Genomic DNA, 25348 nt, shown 5'->3' on the forward strand with positions numbered 1-25348 from the left:
CGGTAAGCATGCCGGTACCGTAGTTCCTGGACCACCATACTACGTGCTCTGCTCGCGGGTGCCGTTTCACCCACCAGGTTTTTCCTGGCGGGTGAATGGCACCCACGAGCAGAGCACGTCGGTTGCACCGGCACAACTCTGAATGTGCCGGTGCATCCGATGTCCCCATCCCCATTCTTCCCTGTGGGGCAGAATGGGGATGGGGAGGCCCTTGATTCCGCATCCGCAAATGGGCAATTACCGGGTCCGCCAAGCTCGGCATAACCCGGTTCTTGCCCATTCGCAGGCACGGAAAAAATGCAACTCCAGCGGCAGCTGTGCCGTTTTTAACGGCACAGCTACCGCCAGAGTTGTAATGAGGCCCATTAAGATTTTATGAAAGCAAGAAGTATTGCAAGATAAGGGGAAAGGAAGTGCCCCCTTGTCATTTGGGATCCGAGCCCGGCTGAGGGAGATCCAGTGGTGGAAAACTATCACCAAAAGTTCACTGGGAAGGGAACTGTCTTGTGAATTCGTTGAATACAATTACTGAGGGATTTTCACCCAGAAGAGGGGGACCTAGGGGTGAAGCCGTCACCCAAAGTACATGTGAAGCAGAACTTTGTGTTTGTTTGTTGTGGAAGACATCATACCCTCGAAGGGAAAAAGACTTTTATTGAAAAGAGACTTTATCATCGAAGAACCTAATAGCTGGAACTGAACTGTCGGTCCGTGTTGAGAAAGCTTGAGCGTGTGCTGTGCCAGCTGGAATGGAACTGTCAGCTTGTGCTGGGAAGGCTTGAGCGTGTGCTGTGCTCCAAAGTCCCACCTTGTCCCATGCTAAAAACATGCCAAAATCGTCTATTTTGATACCCTATCCCACACTCTTTCTATAATTAGTTGTAAGGAATTGGCAGTAGGTTTTTCTTAGTGTAGGCCCTTTTATTTTGACACAACGCCACTAGGATTGCTTTATTTTTCCTTTTATGTTCCACGCTTGCTCCCATCTTAGATTTAGGTTTGGATTAGGCGTTTTTCCACCCTGCATTTATAGTTCAATAAACACCCTTGAACTGTGATCAGTTGTGTCTGTCTTTACTGTTGTCACCATGAGTTCATTACGTATGGTGTCAGAGTGGGATTTGATCCAACTGATAAAAATGGAACCTTGCTAATAATTGTGGTACCACCGGAAGGATAAAATAAAATAGTTGATTTCCTAGATTCTGACCGTGTATCCACTTTAAAAGAGATGTTATCCTCTCAGTTATATATTCCAGCTAGTCAACAGGATCTGTTTTTAAGACTCATGTCATACTAAATACCCTCTCACTCTCTCATTATAACATCCAACCGAATATTCTAAAAGTCTGTGCGGTCTTTTCTTTCTTCAAACCCAGTGCTCTAAATCCTCCTCCCTCTGAACCTTTTTCTTTTCATGGTATTCAGTCTTCATCAGCGCTGGGAACATCAGGGTTATGATGGGGCCTAGTCTCTTCTCCCCTGTTGTATTGTGGGTTCCATGGGCCACTTCCCTGGGACTCCCTCTTTCGCACATGGGAGTAGTCATCTGACTCCTTCCTTCTCCCGGGGTTGGTGGAGAACTCCCCCCAACTCCCTGGTTGGGTGGAGGTTTTCAGAATACTCTTTTGGGGCCTAAACTCAGACTCCTTTTTATCCGCAAAGTGGACCAGGTGGCTCCTTTTTAGCTGATGTTTCTGCCAGTCTAACCCCCTGATTTTCTCTTCATAGGAGTCTTCCTGGTCAGATACATTGGCCACAATATTTGTGAACCTGAACAGGGATGCACGTCCATCAATCTCTGATGGACGCTGGCCTGCCGGCTCAATCATGCTGGGCCTAATTGAGTCTGGCTGCCTCATGGTTTCTGGTTCTTGTGAACCTGTGGACATGAAGTCAGCAGTGCCTTGCGCTGGTAAGTTGACTTGAGGCCCTTGGCGACAGAGGGCATCACACTGTGATCTGGGGTTGCCCTGTCACTCTCTAACTGTTCAGGGTTCCTCAAGTCCTTATTTACCCTAGCAACCTCTTTTTCTAACCTCTCAAATTTCTGTTTCTCAGCCCCTTTTTCTTGATAGTATGCAATGGCCTGAGCCGTGTGCTCTGTTATCAGGGCTTGACTGGCCTCTATAACCTTCCCTTGCGCTACTACTTGAATCTGGTGTCCCATGTTCTCATCACCAAGGGCCTAATTTTCTTTCTGGGCCCCTTGTATTGTCTGGGAGTACTCCAACCATTTCTGTTACAGGAGAAACATCTCCTCACTCTGAGCATTTATTTTCTGTATTGTCTGATCTAAATCATGCTCTATTTGCCTTATGTGCCTCATTAATTTTCCATTCTCTAATTTTATGTTAGCCAGTTCCTGAAAACATGCCTCACTTCTCTCCAGTTCTGTTTTCTATTTACACACTTCTTGGCATAGGGCATCTTTCTCCTGATACAAGGTGCCAATCTGTTCAGTCAGGTTATCTCTCTGTTGTTTTATAGCGCCTAGCTCCTGGCGTACTTGGTCAAAATCTGTTTGGCAATGGACCTCTTTCATGATTAACTTACTATTCACATCTTCCAATTGCTGTACCTGATTTTGTAATGCAATCATGTCCCCTAAGCAGGTTGTGCTGTATACCACTTGTTGGTTCAATTTTAGTTGACTCTCTTTCAGAGAGTCAACCCCTTATTGGCACTCCTCTTTTAATGCAGATAATTGGGCCTCCTGTTATGAGTTAGTTTGTTGCTGAGCTCTCAACTCATTCTTTAGCTGCTGAATGGTATTTCCTAGTTCTAACTCAGAGTTTTGGTTTTCTCGCATTTCTCCTCTGCCTGCCTTAACTCACTATGGATTTGATTTAAAAGCTCAGACTGGTTTTGCCCAGAGGTTATGCTTTCTTGGTATTTTTCTTCCATAATTATATGTGGAAATACATGTACGCAGTGAGTTGGACCATTTTAATCTTTGATGTTCCGAGTCATATAAAACTCAGGCAGGGCTTAATGTAACAGGCCACTGTCCTGCCACACATCCATGCTTATATAGGACACCGGTTGCATAATGCTAGATAGCCAGGTTTCATGTTTGTGTTCTGCCCATTCCCCTCTAATGAATAATTTGGACAGAAGGTGCTGCCTGGCTATGTTAATTTCCATGGTGCTCATTATGAAGAGTGTTCTAACTTTGGTTATCTATGCAAGGACAACATCTCTACCCTGTTCTTGCCTAATTTAGGGTTACACTATTTTTTTATTTTGAGACACAGGCCTGGTACCTAGGGTACACGTTTTTGGATGGTGCCTTTACAGTGTAACACTGTTTTCTAGACACTAAAAGTAACACTACCTTCAATGGTTTGGTCTTGCATGTTGGACTGTCACAGGTGAAAACACTTATCTCAATCATGGCACGAGCCCCCACTCCGGCCAGGGACTCCTACCCTGACAATGAATGTGGCGCACAATAAAAACGCTTTTTATCTTTAATAAACCACAGGTTCTCTATTTCAGTGTGTCCCCAAACCATCTTGCACCCAACCTTCACAAACACCCGGTGTCACAATGGACTATGAACCAGGCCGGTGTGTATCAATAAGATATTTATTTAATTTGTTATTTAATGGAAAAATATTCAAAATACAATTTTGCAGAGTTCAATTTATAATGGAGAAAAAGATGTTACAATCATCCTTCTGTGTTACCATGAAGATCGTTTTTAAATATTATTATGTTGTTTTATCCTGTTATTTGTGTGCTTTCGAAGTCAGGTCTGCAAAACAGGGTTTAGTTCATGAAAGTCAAACATCCACAAATAAGTGCACCTTGCTTTATGGCAAGAACAGGAAAGCAATGTGGTCAAGAGTCGAAATTGAAATTTGTGTCCAGATCCCAGCTTCACCATTTAACAAAAGTGGGTGATCTTGATCACTAATTCACTATGAAAGTTCCAAATCTATCAAAACTTACAGTCACTAAATATTTCAAAATTGACAGCCCCTAAAAGTGATTTAGTTCTCAGGGGAAAATGCTCTTTAACATTTATTACTCATTGCATAACTGGCTATGCTGTTGGTTAATATATATTATTAATGGCCACTGATATTTTGCGACCACAAAATATTTTTGTTTCTTGGCTGACTCATGGCAACAGCACATGAAAAACATGTCCCTCTTCAATTATCAGTCAATGATTGGATACAGGTACCTTCCTGATAACGTCTAATCCATATAATCCTATCTATTCTATGGTATATATACCTTTTTTGTTGCTTCCAATATGACTCCTGTATCAATGCTTGAGCACTTGGACTTTCAGAGATGCTGCTAAACCCTTTTCTGTGGGGGTATGTGTTTATTTTTCATATGTCTACTGATCTGTGACCACCTAAAGTAGAACCTAATTACATTTATTGTGGCTGCTGTTGTTAAATGTGTCCTATACACAAGCTGAAACATACGTATCCTCATCATGGGCAGCTAAGGCATGAATGGCCACTTGTTCATTATTTCCATTTCAGCATTCCATCACAGAGGACGAGTTACACCCATTCCCTTGCTGCCCTTACCTCTGCACTGCACTCTTCCAAATCCTCCTACTTCACAAACCTAGCTCCTCCCTTTACAATGACCCTGTAAACTTTCATCTGCCCTCCAAGCTGTGTTCACACCTCACAACCAATTTTAATTTTGAAAGGCAGCTGCTTTAGCAGAAAAAATAAATAAAGGTCTTTCTTGGCTTAGAATTGGCCTTCAACCATCTTCCTCACAGAAGCCACGCAGTCCCCTCTTCACTTGTGCAGAAAGTATTGCAGCCAGAAGAGGAAGGAGGAACCATCCTCTATGGTTGAGGACTGCGCTGGGGGACTATTCACTTGTGGCCAAGCAGGTGTTGAATAAAGGAGACCAGAGGCTTATACATATATGTTATCATTTTATTTAGATGCAAGGGAGGTGCAGCTGCCTGGCAGCAAATGAATGACCGTTTCTGATGATTGTTATAACAGACTTCGAACCCTGCTGGGAAAGCATTCCATTCACGGGTTATAACCTTGGCACTTGGCCACTTCTCAGTTCATACATCACCTCCTTATCTTTCTGGTAACCATGTACTAATAACAGTACCTGCGGCATAACCTTTACAGTAATAACAATTGTCCATGGCCATCATATTCTTTGTGGCTTAAAAGGCCACAGGTTTATTATATATACACACCAATCAATAGAAGATCTTGATATTGACATCAAAACGCTTCACACTAACCTGAATCAAGGCAAAAAAAACTTTGGAGGCAAGATTGGTTTTTGACTGGTGAACAAAGACGGAAACACTGATTAATGAAAAATGTACAAAGTGAAGCTATTGGTTTGCACGAACCTCAGGGTTATTTAACGAAATTCCCAGATCAATATCGAAGATCATTGTATATGAAATTTCGACTTCATTTATTTATGACCAACGAAAGGCTAAGCCTATGGGCAAACCAAGCCGAGCGGGTAGAAGCCTGCAGGCTATGGAAGCAACAGACTGAAACACTTAAGCATTTGACCTTGTATTGCTCAGCCCTTCGGCTGGAAAGAACAAAGCATATGGTGTCCTTAATCGCTCGCAGAGTGGCAAACCCGCGATGCAGAGACTTGGTGTCATGTGCTTTTTGAAGATTCAAACAGGAAAGTAACAATTGCTTTGACTAACTTTCTGGACGAGATGACGCACCGCCTGGCAGCATTGAAGGACTGCAGCTAAAGCAAAGCTGGCTGGTGCATGTGCATCTTGTGAGGAGGTCCCTTTTCTCTTTTGTGGTTATTGGGAACGCAATGATTGATTTGTCTGATGGAATGAATTCCCTTTTTCTGTTATTTTTTTTCCTCCTCTTTTTGTAATAAACTGTATAAACAAATAAAAAATATATATATATACAGACCAATCAGCATCTATTCAGTTCTATTTCGTGATTGTCAACACTGCAAATCACACTTTGGTTCCATTATTACTCCTTGGTTCAAAACATTATATTTGCAATAAAAAACCTTCCCCTTATGCATCGACCAACCGACTAAATAAAAATGTTCTTACTTCCCCGGGAAACAATCATATGCACATTTTATTTGGCCAAGGCTCCCCAACCAAAATTCTCACTGGTCTGCCTGCCCTTGCAGGAGATTGTGGGCTGGAGGAGCACTGTGCCTGATGGGGGAAGCTGAGCTTTATTCCTTTATTAAAGCCCCCTCGCTGCTGGGCCTCGGAGGAAGGCTCACCACAGGAGAGGTGTAAACCTCTCCTGATTATTACCAAGCTCATTTCGTAGGGGGTCATTACGACCCCGGCGTTAAGGGGTTAACGGCGCCCTAAAAGGCTGCAGCGCCGTTAACCCCTTAACGCCTTACTACGAGGTCCCTTTATGGCTCCCGACCTTAACGGCTGGTCTGGACCAGCCGTTAAAGTAGGGACCCGCAAAGGGACCTTGATGGCAATTACGGTACCGCAATTTGCGGTACCGTAATTGCCGCCTTCCCCATTCCCATTGAGCCCTATGGGGCAAAAATGGGGAAGGCCATGGAGAAAGGGGGAATTACCGCCCCGCCAACTTTGGAATGGGGCGGTAATTCCCCCTTTCTCCATGGCGGACTCTGCCATGGGCCATGGTGCTTATAGAACCATGGTTTAGCGCCAGAGTCCTAATGAGGGCCATAGTCTTTTAAGTCCAACTGGTTGCTTGCATACCACCATGTCACAGAAGGGTCCAGGCCCTTCTTTGGCTGTCCCATGAAGATCCCCATCACAATTCCATCAACTTGATAGTTAAGTTCCATAAGAAAAGATCCATGCCCTTCTCAGAAAGGTGCACCCCATCTCCTTGCTAATACTCATGCTCTTTAGTTCGACCCATCTCATCCCTCTCTTGCCAAACCACCAAATGCCAGTCATTTTTGAAGGCCCTTTTTCCCATTCTGCTGCTCTCACTACGAATGAGTGATTAATCACCCCTGCTATTTTTCTGCTACATCTTTTCCTCTGTTCTCCCCTGACGAGATTTCCAAACAAGTCCAATCTATGAAAGTCTTGTCAAAACAGGTTCTTCCCTGTTTGTCCAAAACCAACAAAGACCACATTGACTCCCTTGCTCCTTCTCTGGCCAATTTCTGCACCACTCCTTTGTCTCTGGAGACTTCCCCTCTGAAGCACTCTCTTGTGCACCCTCTTCTCAAAACACCCTGAGCCGGCCCCTCTTGCCTGGCTAACTATTGCCCAATCTCTATCACTCCTTTCCTGGGCAAACTCCTGGAAAAGCTGCCCATCTCCCAGCTTAATCTTCACACTGATTCTGATGACTGTCTCCATGAACATCAGTCTGGAATCAGAGCTGCCAGAGGATGGAAAGAGCTCTCCTGAACATCTATGAAGACCTGATGTCCAACCTTGATTTTAATATCCCATCTGTTCTCATCCTATTTGATCTTTCTTCTGCCTTTGAGACAGTCAACCATGTCATGCTGCTCAATCGCCTCTGTGATAATCTGGGTATCACTGATCAGGCCTGGACTGGCTGACCTCCTTCCTCTCCAACCAACCCCCCAGGTCCAACTTGGGTCCTCCCTTTCCTCTCTATCACTTTCTACCTGTGGTGTCCCCCAGGGGTCTCACCTCTCTCCCTGGCTCTTCAAGCAATACCTGGCAGCGCTCACCCACTACATTGCTGCTCTCTGCTAAAACATTCAATGCTATGCAGATGACACCCAACCTGTTTTCAGGCTCCCCTCTGCCACTCATTCTCCCTCTCTCATCTTCGACTGTCTGTCTGCAATCCAGAAGTGATGTGCCACCAACGACCTCTGCCTTAATGCCAGTAAGACAGAGATCCTCCTCATCGGCACACCTGCAGCTTTATTTCATGTAACCCTGTGGGCGGCCTCCCTTAGTCCTCTCCCTGCTCTCCCACCTGCGAGACTAATAACTTAAAGGTCATCTGTGACTTCACGCTTCCCATTTCTCCTCATATCTCTGACGTCTCAAAAACGTTTAACTACCAACTGCAACTCCTCAGAGGTATTCATCCCTTCTTCTCCTTCCCCCAGAATCCCACTGTCTGCAGAGCTCTGGTTCTCTCTAGGCTGGACTATTGCAACAACCTCTTCTAAATCTGCCTGCAATCACTCTCTGTCCTCTGCAGCTCATCCAGAACAGGACTGCAAGACTTGTCCTGGGCCTCAAGCACTGGGATTGTATCTCTCAAGTCCTGAAATCTCTTCATTGGCTCCCAGTGGCTGCAAGGATTAAATTTAAGACCATTTGGATTGTCCACAAGGCTTTCTGGGGTATGGGTCCACAATATCTTCAACTCTCCCTCTGTAAATACATTCCTACTCGAGCTCTTCACTTCTTCACCGCCAACTCCCTCAGTGTCAGTCGCTTCTCCAAGCAACAAGTTGGGGGTAGATCCCTTTCTTCTGCTGAGACCTCCCTCTGAAACAGCCACCCTGCCTCTCTGAAACTTAAGGAGAACCATCTTCGAAGCACCTCATGACCTTCCTCTTTGCTTCTGCCTCTGCTCTTCCTCTCCCCAGCTATACTGTCTGCTCTGGCACAGGGCACTTGGTTACCCTCTGATTTCGGGCCCACATCCCTGCCCTCCCAGCCACACACCTGCACTGCCTCCTGGCAACCCCTGCACTTGGGTTTCTATTTGCAACCCTACAGTCCCCCTCCAGCACTTATCAGACACCTGCTGTCTACACCTTATTCTTGCACTTATCACCTGCTGGCCGCTCTACCAGTTGTTGTTCTATCACGTGTTCAGCACTTTCCACTCCCCCCTACCCCTTGCACTTTCCTCCTTCCCTCTCCCCTGCACTTGCACGTTCTCAATGTCACTGGGCCTAGTAAGATCATTGTTTTTGTCCTCCCTTTTTCCCCTCCGTTGCCTCTTCGAGCTCTGAAACACTTGTGTATGGGCACGATACAAATAAAATATCATATCATATCCTACTCGTAGCATCCTCATATCATCCTTGCATACTGGGTGGGATGTGTTCTGATACCACTCCACAGTATACACTCACAAACTGGGATATGCACTGTATGCCCCATCGCCACACGGCACTCCAATACTACTAAAATGTAGATGCCCAAATAAATTCTTTCCCATTGACACCAACTTGCAAATACTTGCATGGGGGTAATGCATAAAAACACAATTTCCCATAATTGCCTTGCCTTCAAGGATTACTTTATAACTCCCCAACAGTGAGTGGGAAGTGTCCGGATACCACTCCCCAATAAACATACTGGGAAATCTTGAGTCACACCTTCTGGCTGCACAGAATGCCATGTTCTCTTCAATCATTTAATGATAATGATGTGTTATTCATTCAGTGCTCACACCTAAGCGCTTTACAAAGAATATATCGACCTACATACAATATCACCCAACCAAAATTGATACTCCTTCATCGACCTCGGAAGGATAAAATGCTGAGTTGGCCTTGATGGGATTTAAGCCTGCAGATCACATACAGATTGCAACAGCGATCGTTCCACTCGCCATTTTGCCAGCAGCTCCCCATTATCTGGGAACCACACTCAAGAACACTTCTCTTGTTCTAAGCTCGTGCAGTGCCGGCTGTCCGTGAAAATTCACTTATTGAGCATAATTAAATTAAGCAGAACTGGTCACCTTCTCCCCTCAGTCTAGGGGTTTGCCGGCCTTTTGGAAAACGGTGACCCTTTCTTCCTTCCAGGATCTTGGGAAGTTTTTGCCTTGTTCGGGGTGAACGAAGCCTCCAGTGTCTCGGCAAGGACCTCTTCCTTGTCCTTGTTGCTGCATGCAAGGTGGGTTCGTCCCTGGATTGGTGGGTTTGGCTCCTTCTTCCCAGTTAGGCGACGAGTCATTCTCCATACTGAGCTGTCCGTCTCCTTCAGCTTGGCTGTTGCCGTGTTGCGGCCTCCCATTTCTCTGATTTGCTCCCGCAGGAGTCTTGTGAGTGTGTATTACGCCTGCAGGAGATCAGGCATGCAGAACATCTGCCACTGGCATCGGGCCCGGTTCTTATCAGCGATTGACTGTTGGATGTCTCTCGGTAGGTCGTAGATGGAACATCGGTTTGTCTTCTGCTTCGGAACTCTGCTCTTGATTGCCTGCTGGACTGCTATCGTGAAGTCTTCCACAGCCCTGTCAATGTCTTCCTTGGTATTCAGCAGGTTTGGTGTGACCTTGCTGTTCAGCTCTTCCTTGTAGCGGCTCCAGTCAGCTCTTCTGAAGTTGTACTTCTCAGCCTGCTGATAGGATTCCATCTCATCTCCCACAGTGAATGCTACTGGATTGTGGTCCGAGGTCACCTCCGCCAGTGTTTCCAGCTCCACAGAGTGTTGCAGGTTCTTCAATAGCACAATGTCCAGCACATCTGGGTTGTGACTTGCAACACCTGGGTAGTGTGTGGGCTCAGTCGGGTCTGCTACCACAGAGTCGTTCTTCCTGGAATACGCCAGCAGTGGCCATCCCCTCTGGTTGGCAGTCCTGGAGTTCCAGCATCGATGTTTGGCGTTGAGGTCTCCACCGATGATTGTCGGAACAGTGGAATCCAGCAAAGAATCCAGGTCTCCAAGGTCCAGCTTTGCTTTCGGAGGGCGTAGGCGGGACACCTTTATATACTTTGAAAGGGGAAAGCCCCCTATTAGACACCTTCTCCTCTTCCATCTGCAGACCCCATTGAAATTTTCCAGGCCTTAGTTCTTTTCGTGCGGTTCAGCTCTTTCGTGGGGTTCAGCTCTTTCTTTTGTTTAGCCTCCAGGGCCCTGGCCCAGGTAAAGCTTATGCCTCATCCAGGGTCAGCTCCACCTCCTGCGTCATCCCCGCCATAAAGTTTGTGCAGATGCGCCCTATTACACAGTGAGAGAATGCTATTTAGCTAGCAATGGGAAAGGATGGCATGACAATTGTTTTACAAAACACATTAATCGGTTTTATCTAAATACTAACAGGCCGATTCATGGAATAATTAGCGCGGCGCAAGTGGGCAAAAACGTGCGAATCGCAGTGGAATAGCGAAAATCGCAGTGCAAGTGCGAAAATCGCACGAAAAGCAGCGCACGTCGATTCATGGAAGTCCGTGCGCGAGAAAACCAGCGGATGTGCGATAAAAAGTGCGCCGCGCACGTTGGCGCACAGGCCATCTAACAGCGTGCGCCAGGTCACAGCGAAAATCGCACAGGCCACAGCGAAATTCGCACATAGCGCGGCGCACGCAACAAAAGTAGGCGGAACACTCGGAATGGGGAACAACTTGCAAAAACGTGGGCGTCATGGGGGAAGCACAGGGCACAAGTGCGCGGAACGCCCACACGCTCGTCTACAACACGTATTCATGGAATAGAATAGGGCACAAAAGCGCACGCTCAAACCAGCGCACAGGCACAAACACGACCGCCACAAGAAAGCAGGCGGTAGCGTCTCTGCGGCTGTAAGAAATGTGCGCCAAAAGGTGCGCCAACAAATAGCACCCATATACTGCCATGATGAATGTCCTATACTGTGGCCCTCCAGGACAAATGACGTGCAAAGGGGTACCCACAAACATGGACACGCTGACAAAAAATATGTGTGCGTGTATACCGGGGTGCGCGGGAAGTCTCACACGCGATTTGGCCGGGTACGTGTATTTCAGGGGTGCGCGGGAAGGTCCACACGCGATTCCATCAGGGTAGGTGTATTTCAGGGGTGCGCGGCAAGTTCCACACGCCATTCCATCAGGGTACGTGTATTTCAGGGGTGCGCGGGAAGTCCCACACGCGATTACAGCAGGGTACGTGTATTTCAGGGGTGCGCGGGAACTTCCACACGCGAATAGCCTGGGCGCGTGTATTTCAGGGGTGCGAGGGAATTTCCACACGCGAATAGCCTGGGCGCGTGTATTTCAGGGGTTCGCGGGAAGTTCCACACGCGAATAGCCTGGGCGCGTGTATTTCAGGGGTGCGCGGGAATTTCCACACGCGAATAGCCTGGGCGCGTGTATTTCAGGGGTGCGCTGGAATTTCCACAAGCGAATAGCCTGGGCGCGTGTATTTCAGGGGTGCGCGGGAATTATCACACGCGATTTGGCTTGGTACGTGTATTACAGGGGTGCGTGGGAAGTTACACACGCGATTAGGCTGGGTGGGTCCTCACAGGTGTTCCCTGTACACCCTCCACGGCCCCTGCAGGCAGCCCACAAAACAGGGGACTACCCTGCACACCTGCTCATGTCCCCTTGCACCCCCACCCCCCAGCAGTGCAGGGGCAGCCTCCACCAGGCCCCCACCCATGTCTCCCACCACCCCACCCCCCACCATCCAGGGTCAGCCTCCACCAGGCCCCCACTCATGTCTCCCACCACCCCCACCCCCCACCATCCAGGGTCAGCCTCCACCAGGCCCCCACTCATGTCTCCCACCACCCCCACCCCCCACCATCCAGGGTCAGCCTCCACCAGGCCCCCACCCATGTCTCCCACCACCCCCACCCCCCACCATCCAGGGTCAGCCTCCACCAGGCCCCCACCCATGTCTCCCACCCCCCCACCCCCCAGCAGTGCAGGGTCAGCCTCCACCAGGCCCCCACTCATGTCTCCCACCACCCCCACCCCCCAGCAGTGCAGGGGCAACCTCCACCAGGCCCCCACTCATGTCCCCTATCACCCCCACCCCCCACCATCCAGGGGCACCCTCCACCAGGCCCCCACTCATGTCTCCCACCACCCCCACCCCCCACCATCCAGGGGCAGCCTCCACCAGGCCCCCACCCATGTCTCCCACCACCCCCACCCCCCAGCAGTGCAGGGTCAGCCTCCACCAGGCCCCCACTCATGTCTCCCACCACCCCCACCCCCCAGCAGTGCAGGGGCAACCTCCACCAGGCCCCCACTCATGTCCCCTATCACCCCCACCCCCCACCATCCAGGGGCACCCTCCACCAGGCCCCCACTCATGTCTCCCACCACCCCCACCCCCCACCATCCAGGGTCAGCCTCCACCAGGCCCCCACTCATGTCTCCCACCACCCCCACCCACCACCATCCAGGGTCAGCCTCCACCAGGCCCCCACCCATGTCTCCCACCACCCCCACCCCCCAGCAGTGCAGGGTCAGCCGCCACCAGGCCCCCACTCATGTCTCCCACCACCCCCACCCCCCAGCAGTGCAGGGGCAACCTCCACCAGGCCCCCACTCATGTCCCCTATCACCCCCACCCCCCACCATCCAAGGGCACCCTCCACCAGGCCCCCACTCATGTCCCCTATCACCCCCACCCCCCACCATCCAGGGGCAGCCTCCACCAGGCCCCCACTCATGTCTCCCACCACCCCCACCCCCCACCATCCAGGGTCAGCCTCCACCAGGCCCCCACTCATGTCTCCCACCACCCTCACCCCCCACCATCCAGGGTCAGCCTCCACCAGGCCCCCACCCATGTCTCCCACCACCCCCACCCCCCAGCAGTGCAGGGTCAGCCTCCACCAGGCCCCCACTCATGTCTCCCACCACCCCCACCCCCCAGCAGTGCAGGGGCAACCTCCACCAGGCCCCCACTCATGTCCCCTATCACCCCCACCCCCCACCATCCAGGGGCACCCTCCACCAGGCCCCCACTCATGTCCCCTATCACCCCCACCCCCCACCATCCAGGGGCAGCCTCCACCAGGCCCCCACTCATGTCTCCCACCACCCCCACCCCCCACCATCCAGGGTCAGCCTCCACCAGGCCCCCACTCATGTCTCCCACCACCCCCACCCCCCACCATCCAGGGTCAGCCTCCACCAGGCCCCCACCCATGTCTCCCACCACCCCCACCCCCCAGCAGTGCAGGGTCAGCCTCCACCAGGCCCCCACTCATGTCTCCCACCACCCCCACCCCCAGCAGTGCAGGGGCAACCTCCACCAGGCCCCCACTCATGTCCCCTATCACCCCCACCCCCCACCATCCAGGGGCACCCTCCACCAGGCCCCCACTCATGTCTCCCACTACCCCCACCCCCCACCATCCACGGTCAGCCTCCACCAGGCCCCCACTCATGTCTCCCACTACCCCCACCCCCCACCATCCAGGGGCAGCCTCCACCAGGCCCCCACCCATGTCTCCCACCACCCCCACCCCCCAGCAGTGCAGGGTCAGCCTCCACCAGGCCCCCACTCATGTCTCCCACCACCCCCACCCCCCAGCAGTGCAGGGGCAACCTCCACCAGGCCCCCACTCATGTCCCCTATCACCCCCACCCCCCACCATCCAGGGGCACCCTCCACCAGGCCCCCACTCATGTCTCCCACTACCCCCACCCCCCACCATCCACGGTCAGCCTCCACCAGGCCCCCACTCATGTCTCCCACTACCCCCACCCCCCACCATCCAGGGTCAGCCTCCACCAGGCCCCCACCCATGTCTCCCACCACCCCCACCCCCCAGCAGTGCAGGGTCAGCCTCCACCAGGCCCCCACTCATGTCTCCCACCACCCCCACCCCCCAGCAGTGCAGGGGCAACCTCCACCAGGCCCCCACTCATGTCCCCTATCACCCCCACCCCCCACCATCCAGGGGCAGCCTCCACCAGGCCCCCACTCATGTCTCCCACCACCCCCACCCCCCACCATCCAGGGTCAGCCTCCACCAGGCCCCCACCCATGTCTCCCACCACCCCCACCCCCCACCATCCAGGGTCAGCCTCCACCAGGCCCCCACCCATGTCTCCCACCACCCCCACCCCCCAGCAGTGCAGGGTCAGCCTCCACCAGGCCCCCACTCATGTCTCCCACCACCCCCACCCCCAGCAGTGCAGGGGCAACCTCCACCAGGCCCCCACTCATGTCCCCTATCACCCCCACCTCCACCATCCAGGGGCACCCTCCATCAGGCCCCCACTCATGTCCCCTATCACCCCCACCCCCCACCATCCAGGGGCAGCCTCCACCAGGCCCCCACTCATGTCTCCCACCACCCCCACCCCCCACCATCCAGGGGCACCCTCCACCAGGCCCCCACCCATGTCTCCCACCACCCCCACCCCCCAGCAGTGCAGGGTCAGCCTCCACCAGGCCCCCACTCATGTCTCCCACCACCCCCACCCCCCAGCAGTGCAGGGACAACCTCCACCAGGCCCCCACTCATGTCCCCTATCACCCCCACCACCCACCATCCAGGGGCACCCTCCACCAGGCCCCCACTCATGTCCCCTATCACCCCCACCCCCCACCATCCAGGGGCAGCCTCCACCAGGCCCCCACTCATGTCTCCCACCACCCCCACCCCCCAGCAGTGCAGGGGCAACCTCCACCAGGCACCCACACATATCCCCCTGCCCCCAGGTCCTGACGATACACAATCATGGCAGTAATGGGCAGCATACCCAGCACAAACACCCAGGCAAGGATAGCATCCACTCACATAGTGAATGCAATTACATGATACAACCCCAATGGCAACAATGTAAATGGACACATGCCCGACACACACACATACACAATGGGTGCAAGTGAATGTCAAAACACATATCATGACATGTATGAAACCAATGAGAAAATAGCACAAGTGAAAGTAAAAATAAAAAATGTATTATAGATTAAAAATAAGTAAACAAATCAAACATACAACTATGTGGATAAGCAAATTAATGGTCCATGTCCGAGAACAAAAGTCATAATCAAAAAAACAAAGGAATAAAAAAAAATTGTCGTCCAAAGCAATATCATGTAGTATGAAAAAATATGAAAAACCATTTCCTCATGGTGAACACAATAAGAAATGAAAAAGAAGTATCTACAAAAAGCAAACTATATACAGGAATGTTCCAGGGTCCATGAGCCCAACACCATAAATGAAACCTACTACTACCTAATCTAAAAAATATATACAAAAAAGTGGCCATTGTCCGAGCGGTCCAAAATAATAAAACAAAATAAAGGAAACCTAACACTAACTAACTAAATAACTATATACAAAGGCAGCGGGCAAGTCCTGCGGCTCACTTGTTGATGTTGCTGGCCAGGGCATCATCGAACTCCATGTCGATGTCCTGGAGGCGGGACTCTGTCCTGGCCCCGAGGTCTCGCAGGGATAACCCCATGTTCAGCTCAAACTCCCTGCGAGCTTCCTCGAGGCACTCAGCCCGCCTCAATGCCCGACGCATGGAGAACTCCGCACTGACCATGGCGAGCCGCTCCTCTTCCGCCCGCTGCCGCTCCGCACCTATCCGCTGGACCAACTCCTCCCACACGGAAGACACCACCATCCCAGGGTTGCCCTGCCCTCCGGCCGATGGCTGCCCCTCTGATCTTGATGGCCCCGAGCCATTATGCCTCCCACGTCGAGCCCGCTGCTGCCTCCGACGCCACTGCCTCTGCCAGCACGACGGCATCCAGGCTGATGGAAACCACCGACGCCGTCGTGCACGTGCCCTGCCTGATGATGCTGTCACATCTTCCATCTGCTGGGGTCCAGTTGCAGTGTTGTCCACCCCTGCTGGACCTCCGACTCCCAACTGTGGCAGGGATGGGATCACCACCGAGCTGGCTGAATTGGTCGGGGCAGGTCCACAGGGGGCCCTGGTGGCATCTGGCCCGGAAGACGGCAAGGAGAACGACTGGTGGATAGCCTGCACAGAGGAGGAGAGGGCCGCCACATTGGCCAACACATGCAGGAAACCCCCGAACATGGCCGATCCCAATTGGGCCACGTCGGCACGGTGCACTTCGTGATGACGTGCGTGCTCCTCCCGGGAAGCACGCACGGCATCACGAATCACAGCCGTGCGCATCGCAACCCCAATCAGGACCTTCTCCACACGGCCAGGGGTTCCCACGTCCGCAGGTGGAGGGGAGTCAGGTGACATGGACATCCCCACTACCTGCGGACGGGCCTGGGACGGGGCATCCCTGCTGGTGCATGGTGGTGCACTCACAGGGTCAGGGACAGCGACATGCACAGGCCCCTCCACGGTGACCTGTGTTGCCTCCTGCCCCTGGCCCTGGACTGCACCACTTGCACCAGCAGGGATGCCCCCACCAGGCCCCATGTGTGCCCCAGTGGCGGCCTCCTCCTCCTCTGTGCAAACCACCAACCTGGATGGCTCCTCACCGTCTCCCGCCGTAGCAGGCCCCTGTGGGGGCTCACCCACCCCTTCCGCTGCAGCCGTGGGTGCATCCCCGCCGCCTTGCTCCACAGCGCCGTCTCCGCCCTCTTCTTCACTAGCCGCTGCGTAGAGGGAGACAAAGAACACAAGCATCAGGGTACTGCACAATGGTCCCCTAGACAGGAAGCAATAGCAGATGAGCACCACTGTCAAAGTACACTTCCATCATGTCCCTCCACAACACATGGGTCAGTCCAGGCAAAACACACACAGTAACAGGCATGCTGCATGCCATGGATATTTCCATGCATGTCCAATGGACTCTTGAAACATTCAATGATATGCAACTCACATGCATCATGGCTCATGCATATCACATGCACACACTTCACCTCAGTCCCATCCATCTGGCCCCAAACACACCAAACACAGCCAAAACAAGGGTAAGTTGGCTGCTTCACTGAATCTGTGCATTGTCACACACATGTGTCATGCATCCATGGCATGCACAAGTCACAGACACGCAGGTCAGGCACACAGACATGGCTACCATATATGTACCTGGCATCAGCACCCATCCCTCACCCCCACCCATGTCCAGGTACAGAGACTGGCATGCTCTCATGTTCAAAATCTGCATAGGGCTCCCCATGCCGCATTTGGACACATGCAACAACCACGTGGGTCACACATCACTGGTCGCACATGCATTACCATGATGTCCCTGCACACATACATGCATACATGGCCTATGGCACACATACAGGCAAGTATCATAGAACCAGCACACCGCAACATGCCCTGTCTCACACAGTAATGCTTGGACACTTACCGCTCAACTCCAGACGGGCCTCCCTCTCAAGGATCTGGGCGTGGAGCGCTGGGCGTACGGGTTCCAGGACCCTCTTCTGGATGGAACTCATGTGGCCCTGGCCCCCCTCCACGAGGCGCCGGGCCTTCACAAGGGTCCTGGACCTGAAGTCCTCCCAGCGCTTCTTGATCTTCTGGACGTTGCGGGTTGCCACCCCCTCCGCGTTGATGGCAACCACACAGTCGGCCCAGATCCTCTCCCGTCCTTCCTTGCTGGCGCGGGACGATCCAAAGAGGGCATCATACTGCCCCAGGACATGCTCCACCAGGACACCAACTTCGGTGGCAGTGAAGCTGGTGCCCCTCTGCCCCTCTGGCCTGGGGTTGCCACTGGTGCCAGATGTGGAAGTGCCCGACATGGCAACCCCAGAGGCAGGTGTGGGTGGGCAACTGGGTCCTGGGGCTGGGCTGTGGAGCGATGTAATCCCAGTTGGGAGTCTTCAGTTCCAGCAGGGGTGGACACAGCAACTGGACCCCTGCAGATGGCTGATGTGCAGGCACCAAATGGCAGGGCACGGTGGCAGCAGGCAGGCAGGCAGGCAGGCAGCAGCAGATGGCACGTGGGAGGCTGCTCGGGGCACTGGGGGGCAGTAACTCGGCCTTCTGGGCAGGAGCGTGGTCTTCCGTGTGTTTTCGGGTGGCCAGCTTGATATGGAGTGATTTGGCACGTGAAAATCCTGCACGTCAGCGTGAAATCCGAGGAAAGGCCCTTAGTGCGTAAGCGCGTCAGCACGCATACGCGATTCTATTCGACCAGAGTCCCTCAGTGCGTAAGCGCGTCTGTGACGTGACCCGCACGGGTGTTCCCCACTCAGCACGTGATGACAGAGCACACGTGAAAATACTGCACGTCCGAGTGTCATCGCGTGTAATTGGACAAAAGTGCGCTTACACGCGATTGGCCTATGTACGTGTATTTCAGGGGTGCGCGGGCACTTACACACGCAAGTACGTCAGCGCACCTGTATCCCGTGGTGCGTGGGAATTTCCACACGCTATTGGACTGGGAACTAGATTCCAGGGGTGCGCGGGTCACACGCTCGCCTAGTACACGCGCAAAGCATTAATTTGCGCACTTATCAAATGACAAGCCAGATGCCAGGATGAACATACCGTTCCTAGCAGCAGTGGCAGTGGGCTACCAAAGGAGGAGGAGGAGGAGAGTCAGGGCCAGAATATTCACACCCAGAACCAGCCTGTTCGGGATGCCTGATGACCAGGTGTATGGAAGGTACAGGTTTCCACCACACATAATACTGGACCTGGTGAGTGAGTGGGAGGATGACCTCACATCACCCACCCTGTGCTCCCAAGCACTCAGCCCCCTGGAGAAGGTCCTCAATGTACTGCACTTCTTAGCCACTGGATCATTTCAGCGGACAAGTGCCATAGTGGGTGGGGTGTCACAGGCCACCCAGTCACGCTGCCTACACCAGGTCTTGGACATCATCACTGCATGCCCATCAGTCCGCAGGCACATATACCTGCCCAGAACACCTGCAGAAAGGCATGCTGCGGCCCAGGATTTTTACGGTGTGGCACGATTCCCCAAAGTGCTAGGTGCCATCGACTGCACCCATGTGGCTCTACGTCGCCCCAGGGCATCTGAGCACATCTATAGGAACCGCAAGCACTGGCATTCCATCAACGTGCAGGTAGTATGTAATGCCAAGGGAATCATCACCTCAGTATATGCCAACTATCCCGGGTCCACCCACGACAGCTTCATTTACCGAATGTCCACCCTATGCCGGGACATAGATGCTGGGCGGCATGGCGATACATGGCTGCTTGGTGAGTATGTATGCCACTGCACATGCATGCATGTTGGATACTGAGCAAGGTCACAACCCCACCAATGATACCAATCACCACCTCCACAGGGGACAGTGCCTACCCTCTCAGCCCCCACATGATGACGCCAATTCGGAACCCCACCACGCCACCCCAGGTAAGATATAACACAGCCCACATTACAACCCGGGGCATAGTGGAGCGCACATTCGGAGTGCTAAAGTCACACTTTCGCTCCCTTGACCGTTCTGGCGGGCAGCTGTTATACGCTCCCCCCGTAGTGTGCAGGATCATAGTGGCAGCATGTGTCCTGCACAACGTTGCAACACGCCGGGGCCTGCCCGTGGACATGGTGGTGGCCCCACATCCCCAACCACATGCACAGCCGCTGCGCATGGGAGGGGAAAGGGCACGGGGGAGGCAGCCCGTACACAGCTAGTGGCTAATTACTTCACATAGTATTCACTCCCCTGTGGAGTGCACACTGGCCTGGCACATTCCATCTGACAGTCAATGATGACTCAACCTGACACTGATCCTGAATGTCTGGAGATTCAACCGTGAAAAGCATATCAGCCTGAGATTGTTCACCTGGAAGTGTTACAATGTGTGCATCCCTACCCACACACAACACCAATGCAGTTTTGTGAAGAAACACATTCAAGCAGCCAAAATGAATACCCACTTGCTAAATGCAACAAGAGGACAGTGCCATGTCACCCAACCCATCCCCAGCACCGCCACACAACACACCGTGCCATGTCATGCTATGTGCAGGTAAACAAAGTAATCCCCACAACATTACAAGTGTTGCAATGTACAGTGTCCCCAATTGAAACTTCCTACACCTGAAATGCTCACTGTAATGCAGGACCAACAACAAACTTGAGCAGGTACTACCATTAACATGACTTCAGTAATGTAATAAATCAGTTGTCTCACCACCTGGATATGCCTGCACTCCCACCACTTCCAACTGAACAGTGTTGGTGCCATGTAGAGTTGTAGGTGCACTGCTGCCAACAAGGACCCCATCTCCAGACTACAGGGCCTTGTGTAGACATGAGGAAGGGACCTGCAAATTGGGAGGCAGACACAGATGATGAGTTACACATCAATGCAACATGCAGTGTACAACACAACAGCAATATGCACTAGGAATGTATACACAGTATTGACTAGACTACCCACACATGTAGTGGGAGTCCAATGTCACCATGTACTTCAATGTCACTTGGGCACACCCTTTGCAAGCCCATGGAAACGGGAAGCAGGAGGGGTGTGTGTGACTCAAACCCAGGCATCTGAACCTAATACATGACAAGCCTGCATGTGCCCAGCCACAATGCAGCGTATGCCCACAGGAACCACGGAAGCCAACAAATTGTCCCAAAAAAATTGGGAAAAATATAAAAATAAATATAAAAATAAAAATAAAAATAAAAAAAAATAAAAAATGGCCATTAAAGGGCCCGGGGGGGTTGGGGAGGCCACCCAGGAGGTCCGAGGTCAGGGTGCACACCAGAAACCACCTGTGTGGATCCTGGGAAAAAAAAACACCTCCATGGGCTCATGGCCCACACGGCTACCCTATTGTGGGAGTATCACTGCTGTCGCTATTATCACCCTGTGCAGCTGCATCCGGAGGTGGTTGCACTATGGGAGGCAGCCCACGCAAGGCCCTACTCTGTTCCTCCATGGCTGCAAGCATGCGGGTGTGGTAGGTCTCGTTCTGGAGGATGAGGGTGCGGAGGTCCCCATGCAACAACTCACGGGATGCCCGGACCTCCGCCCTCGTTGCTTGCATCTCAGCTGAGAGCGTACGGGTGAGACGCTCCAGCTGCTGTTCTGTCCTTTGGTGTGTTGAAGCCTCAAGCTCAACTAGAGTCGTCCTGAGTTGATGTAGCTCCTTCCTCAGGGCTTCCCTGTGGCCCTGGGACTCTATGGAGATGGCCTCCTGCAGAGTCGCCAGTGCCGCCCGCCTGTCCCAGTTGGACGCCAACATGTCCTCCCTGTGTGACTGGCAGATGGAGTCGGTTGCCTGCTCTAGTCGCTCCATCAGCCTTTCAGGGGGGACAATGGAAGTGGCCACCCTATCCATGGCCTGAGCCATCATCTCGGATGATGCTGCCTGTTGGGTAGCCATACCGTAAATGGATTGCTCCCATGCGGTATTGCCAGGTGGCGTACGGCCACCACGTCGGCGGGCACCACACCTGTCTGGGGCAAGGCGGACTGCGCCTTGCTGTGCCGGCACTGCCTGAGGCTGCAGGACTGCATTCCCCCTCTGATCTGCTGGCCCAGGAACAGGATCAGATGTCGCGGAGTGTGACCCTGCATCCGTAACCACCAAAGGCTTAGCTGCCAACACTGACATCCCCATTGAGGGTTCTGACCCTGGTGCAGGTGGGTGGGACAGAACAGATTCCCTCCCTGGAACACTCACCTGCGACGGCACGTAGGTCTCATCATCCGAGTCAACAGCTGAGTACAGCTCGGGGGAGGTGCAGCCAGAGACACCCCTTGAGAGCACAACCTGTAGCACTTGTGGGTTTTCACCCACCAGCACACCACGTCCCTCACTGGTGGTTGGTCGGCCCTCGGACCCCTCCTGGCTCTGCACCATCTCCACAACCCCAGCAGTATCAGGTGCGTCTTCCCCTGCAATGACATAATAACAAAGAAATGGAAACCCGCATTAGCACCATGGCACACAATGAGGGCTGAGAAGCAAGAGAACCAGTACTTGATTGACACATGTCCCACATGACTAAGACCCTCCCATGCATGCACCCTCACTGCGTATGAAGGGCAGGCAAATGGCACACACTCATTACACAAAGATGGAAGATGAACACATTTTCTGCATGCTGCCTGGCAGTGGCATCACACATTGCCCTGTGATTGCCAGGTGACACACACATGCCATCACACAGATGGCATGTGCCATTGCTATTGAGTGTAGATGGAGAGGAGGGCAGCACTTATTCATTCTGTCCAGTTCCCACATGCAATAGCTTTTCTAATTGAAACAGGTCTGCTTTATCACCTGGAGCTGCCAGTCCAATATGGTCCAATTGCACAGGGACATGTGTGAACATATGATATCCAGGTAACAAAGTCACTCCACTTTACCATGGCCATGCCAGACATGTGACTAGAGGACTGAGGAATGCCTAGTATAAGTGGTGGAATGCATACAATCTGTCTGATTGAACATAGGAAAATAAGCAACAATGTTGTGGCAAGGTGACACTTCAAGGGCAACTGGGGTGCTGTTGGGCTAGATGTCTACTGTTGGCAGAAGGGATACTGCAATGGCCAATTGCAGCTGTGCAGGATGTATTGCATGAAGCACATGGCTGACACATTCGACTCAGGCGCACACACTCTCACCTGGCACACAAACAGTTGCCCTCACACACACACCATGCACATGGATGACACACACATGCATGTGCACTCACCGGACAATGCCTCGTAATCAGGCAGATCTCCCACGCCTTGGATCTGTTCCTCCGTGACGTAGGTCCCAGCGACTGACTCATGTGGAGTGAGTTCCATGTCTTCTACTGGAGACCCACCTCCAGTCACTAGAGTTGCGGCATGACTTGAGGCCAGCTTCTTCTTTGCCCTGCGCTTTAGGTCATTCCAGCGCTTGTAGCAATCATTGGCTGTGCGCCTCACGATTCCAAGGGCACTTACGATGTCCGCAACGGTCTGCCAGTGTGCCTGGCGTTGTGCAGGTGTGGTCTTTGATCCTGCAACAATGACCATCTCGTTATCATGTCCGGACACATACTCGACAAGTGCATTCAGTTCGTCATCCGTGAAGCTGGGCTTCCTCGACGGACCGGACTGTGTAGCCGTGTCTGGGGCATCAGCCTGTGCCGGACGAGCACTCTTCCTCTTCCGCTTGGAAGGTGGTGGTGATCCTGAGTGTCCTGCGCCGCTCTGGACACTAGGGGCAGGAGCCCTGGTGGGCTCTGTATCAGGTGTGTGGGATTGCACACTCAGCATGGGAGTTGGTGCAGGCATTGGCTCAAGTGTAATGGTGTCATGGGGAATGTCAGCAGAATGGACTAGGACGGACACTGTCCTGGCTGGGTGTGTGAGAGCTGGGGTGGATGGAGCCGCAGCTGCCCCTGCAGCCTCTCCGCCCTGCCTACTTGGGGCAGCAGATGACCTTGCTGCCCCAGATCCACGTGGCATGATGGCATCAACGTGCACCAGCGCACGTGTGGTAGCCCTGCTGACCTGGAAGTCAGCCATGGAGTCAGCCAGGTGTGGTGCCACAATGGGCTGGTCCAACAAGGGCTGAGCATGGATGGTGTCAGCCACATCAGCCTCAACGGGAGGGGGGGGGAGGGGGGGATAATGGGTGCCCTTGACTGGTCCTCCGCACATGGGGGGACAGGCTCACCCTGCAAGTTACGACCACGTCCCCTACCGGATCCACCACGGCCACCACTTGTGGCTCTTCCACCTTTGCCACCCTTACGGAATCCTCGCCTCCCAGCCATGGCACTGATATTAATGTGCGTATGGGAGTGGCTGTAGACTATAGTCCTGGGCAATTGGGGGTCAAAGGGGTTGGGTAACAGATGGTAATTGTACCCTAGTGCTCTAGCAAGGCTGATTGTAACCCCTGGGGAAAGATGACGGGTCACGCAACGCACAGGAGGCCCAAAAAAGGGAGATGACGTGCACGCAACCCCTCCTAGACCACGTGTGCAGAAAGAAAAACCTGCACTACGCTGTGGCACCCAGTAACACAAGAATGAACGTATGCGTGTCACACGCAGCCTAGAATGACCTCTGAAGGGGTAGGCTACACACGGGGCAAGCACAGAAGTTAGATACGTGCGTGACTCACCGTCTGCCAGGTAAAAGAGCGTGAAAAATGAGCGTGTTTGGTTGGCAACACCCCCGCCAAAAGAAGATATGTACACTGTCTGAGGAGACAGGACAACAGTAGAAGGGGACACTGTTTGAGGGAACAGGCCCAGGTAAACCAGTACGAGAGAAAAAGCTGTCAGAGGTAACAGGGAGTACGAACTGGAAACGCCGTGAAGTAAATCGCGTGTGAAACGACAAGAAGTACAGAATTCACCCACTCGCTCTCCACGAAAAGCACGTACAAGGAAATGGTGTTCTACACGTACCTTATATACAGGCCCACACGTACAGCGTCACTTACGCGGTGTGTACGTGCTAGGCCCATTTTCACCAATCACACGCTTTGTCACTTCTGCGTCTAGATCCATTTTCACCAATCACACGCTTTGTCACTTCTGCGTGTAGATCCATATTCACCAATCACACGCTTTGTCACTTCTGCGTGTAGGTCCATTTTAACCATTTACACGCTTTGTGACTTCTGCGTGTAGGTCTATTTTCTCCAATCACACGCTTTGACACTCGGACGTGTCACGCATTTTCCTGCACGTGCACGTGACTTCATGGACGCGCATATGCTGTTGATGGGTTTACGCGCTAAGGGCCTTTCTTCGATTCACACGCAGACGTGTGGGATTTTGACGTGCAAAATCACTCCCTATCAGGCTGTCCACGTGTAAGCACACGGAAGACCACGCTCCTGCCC

The sequence above is a fragment of the Ambystoma mexicanum genome, chromosome 6p (genome assembly GCF_040938575.1).
Source record: "Ambystoma mexicanum isolate Mex_15411 chromosome 6p, UKY_AmexF1_1, whole genome shotgun sequence".
Classification (NCBI taxonomy): Eukaryota; Metazoa; Chordata; class Amphibia; order Caudata; family Ambystomatidae; genus Ambystoma; species Ambystoma mexicanum.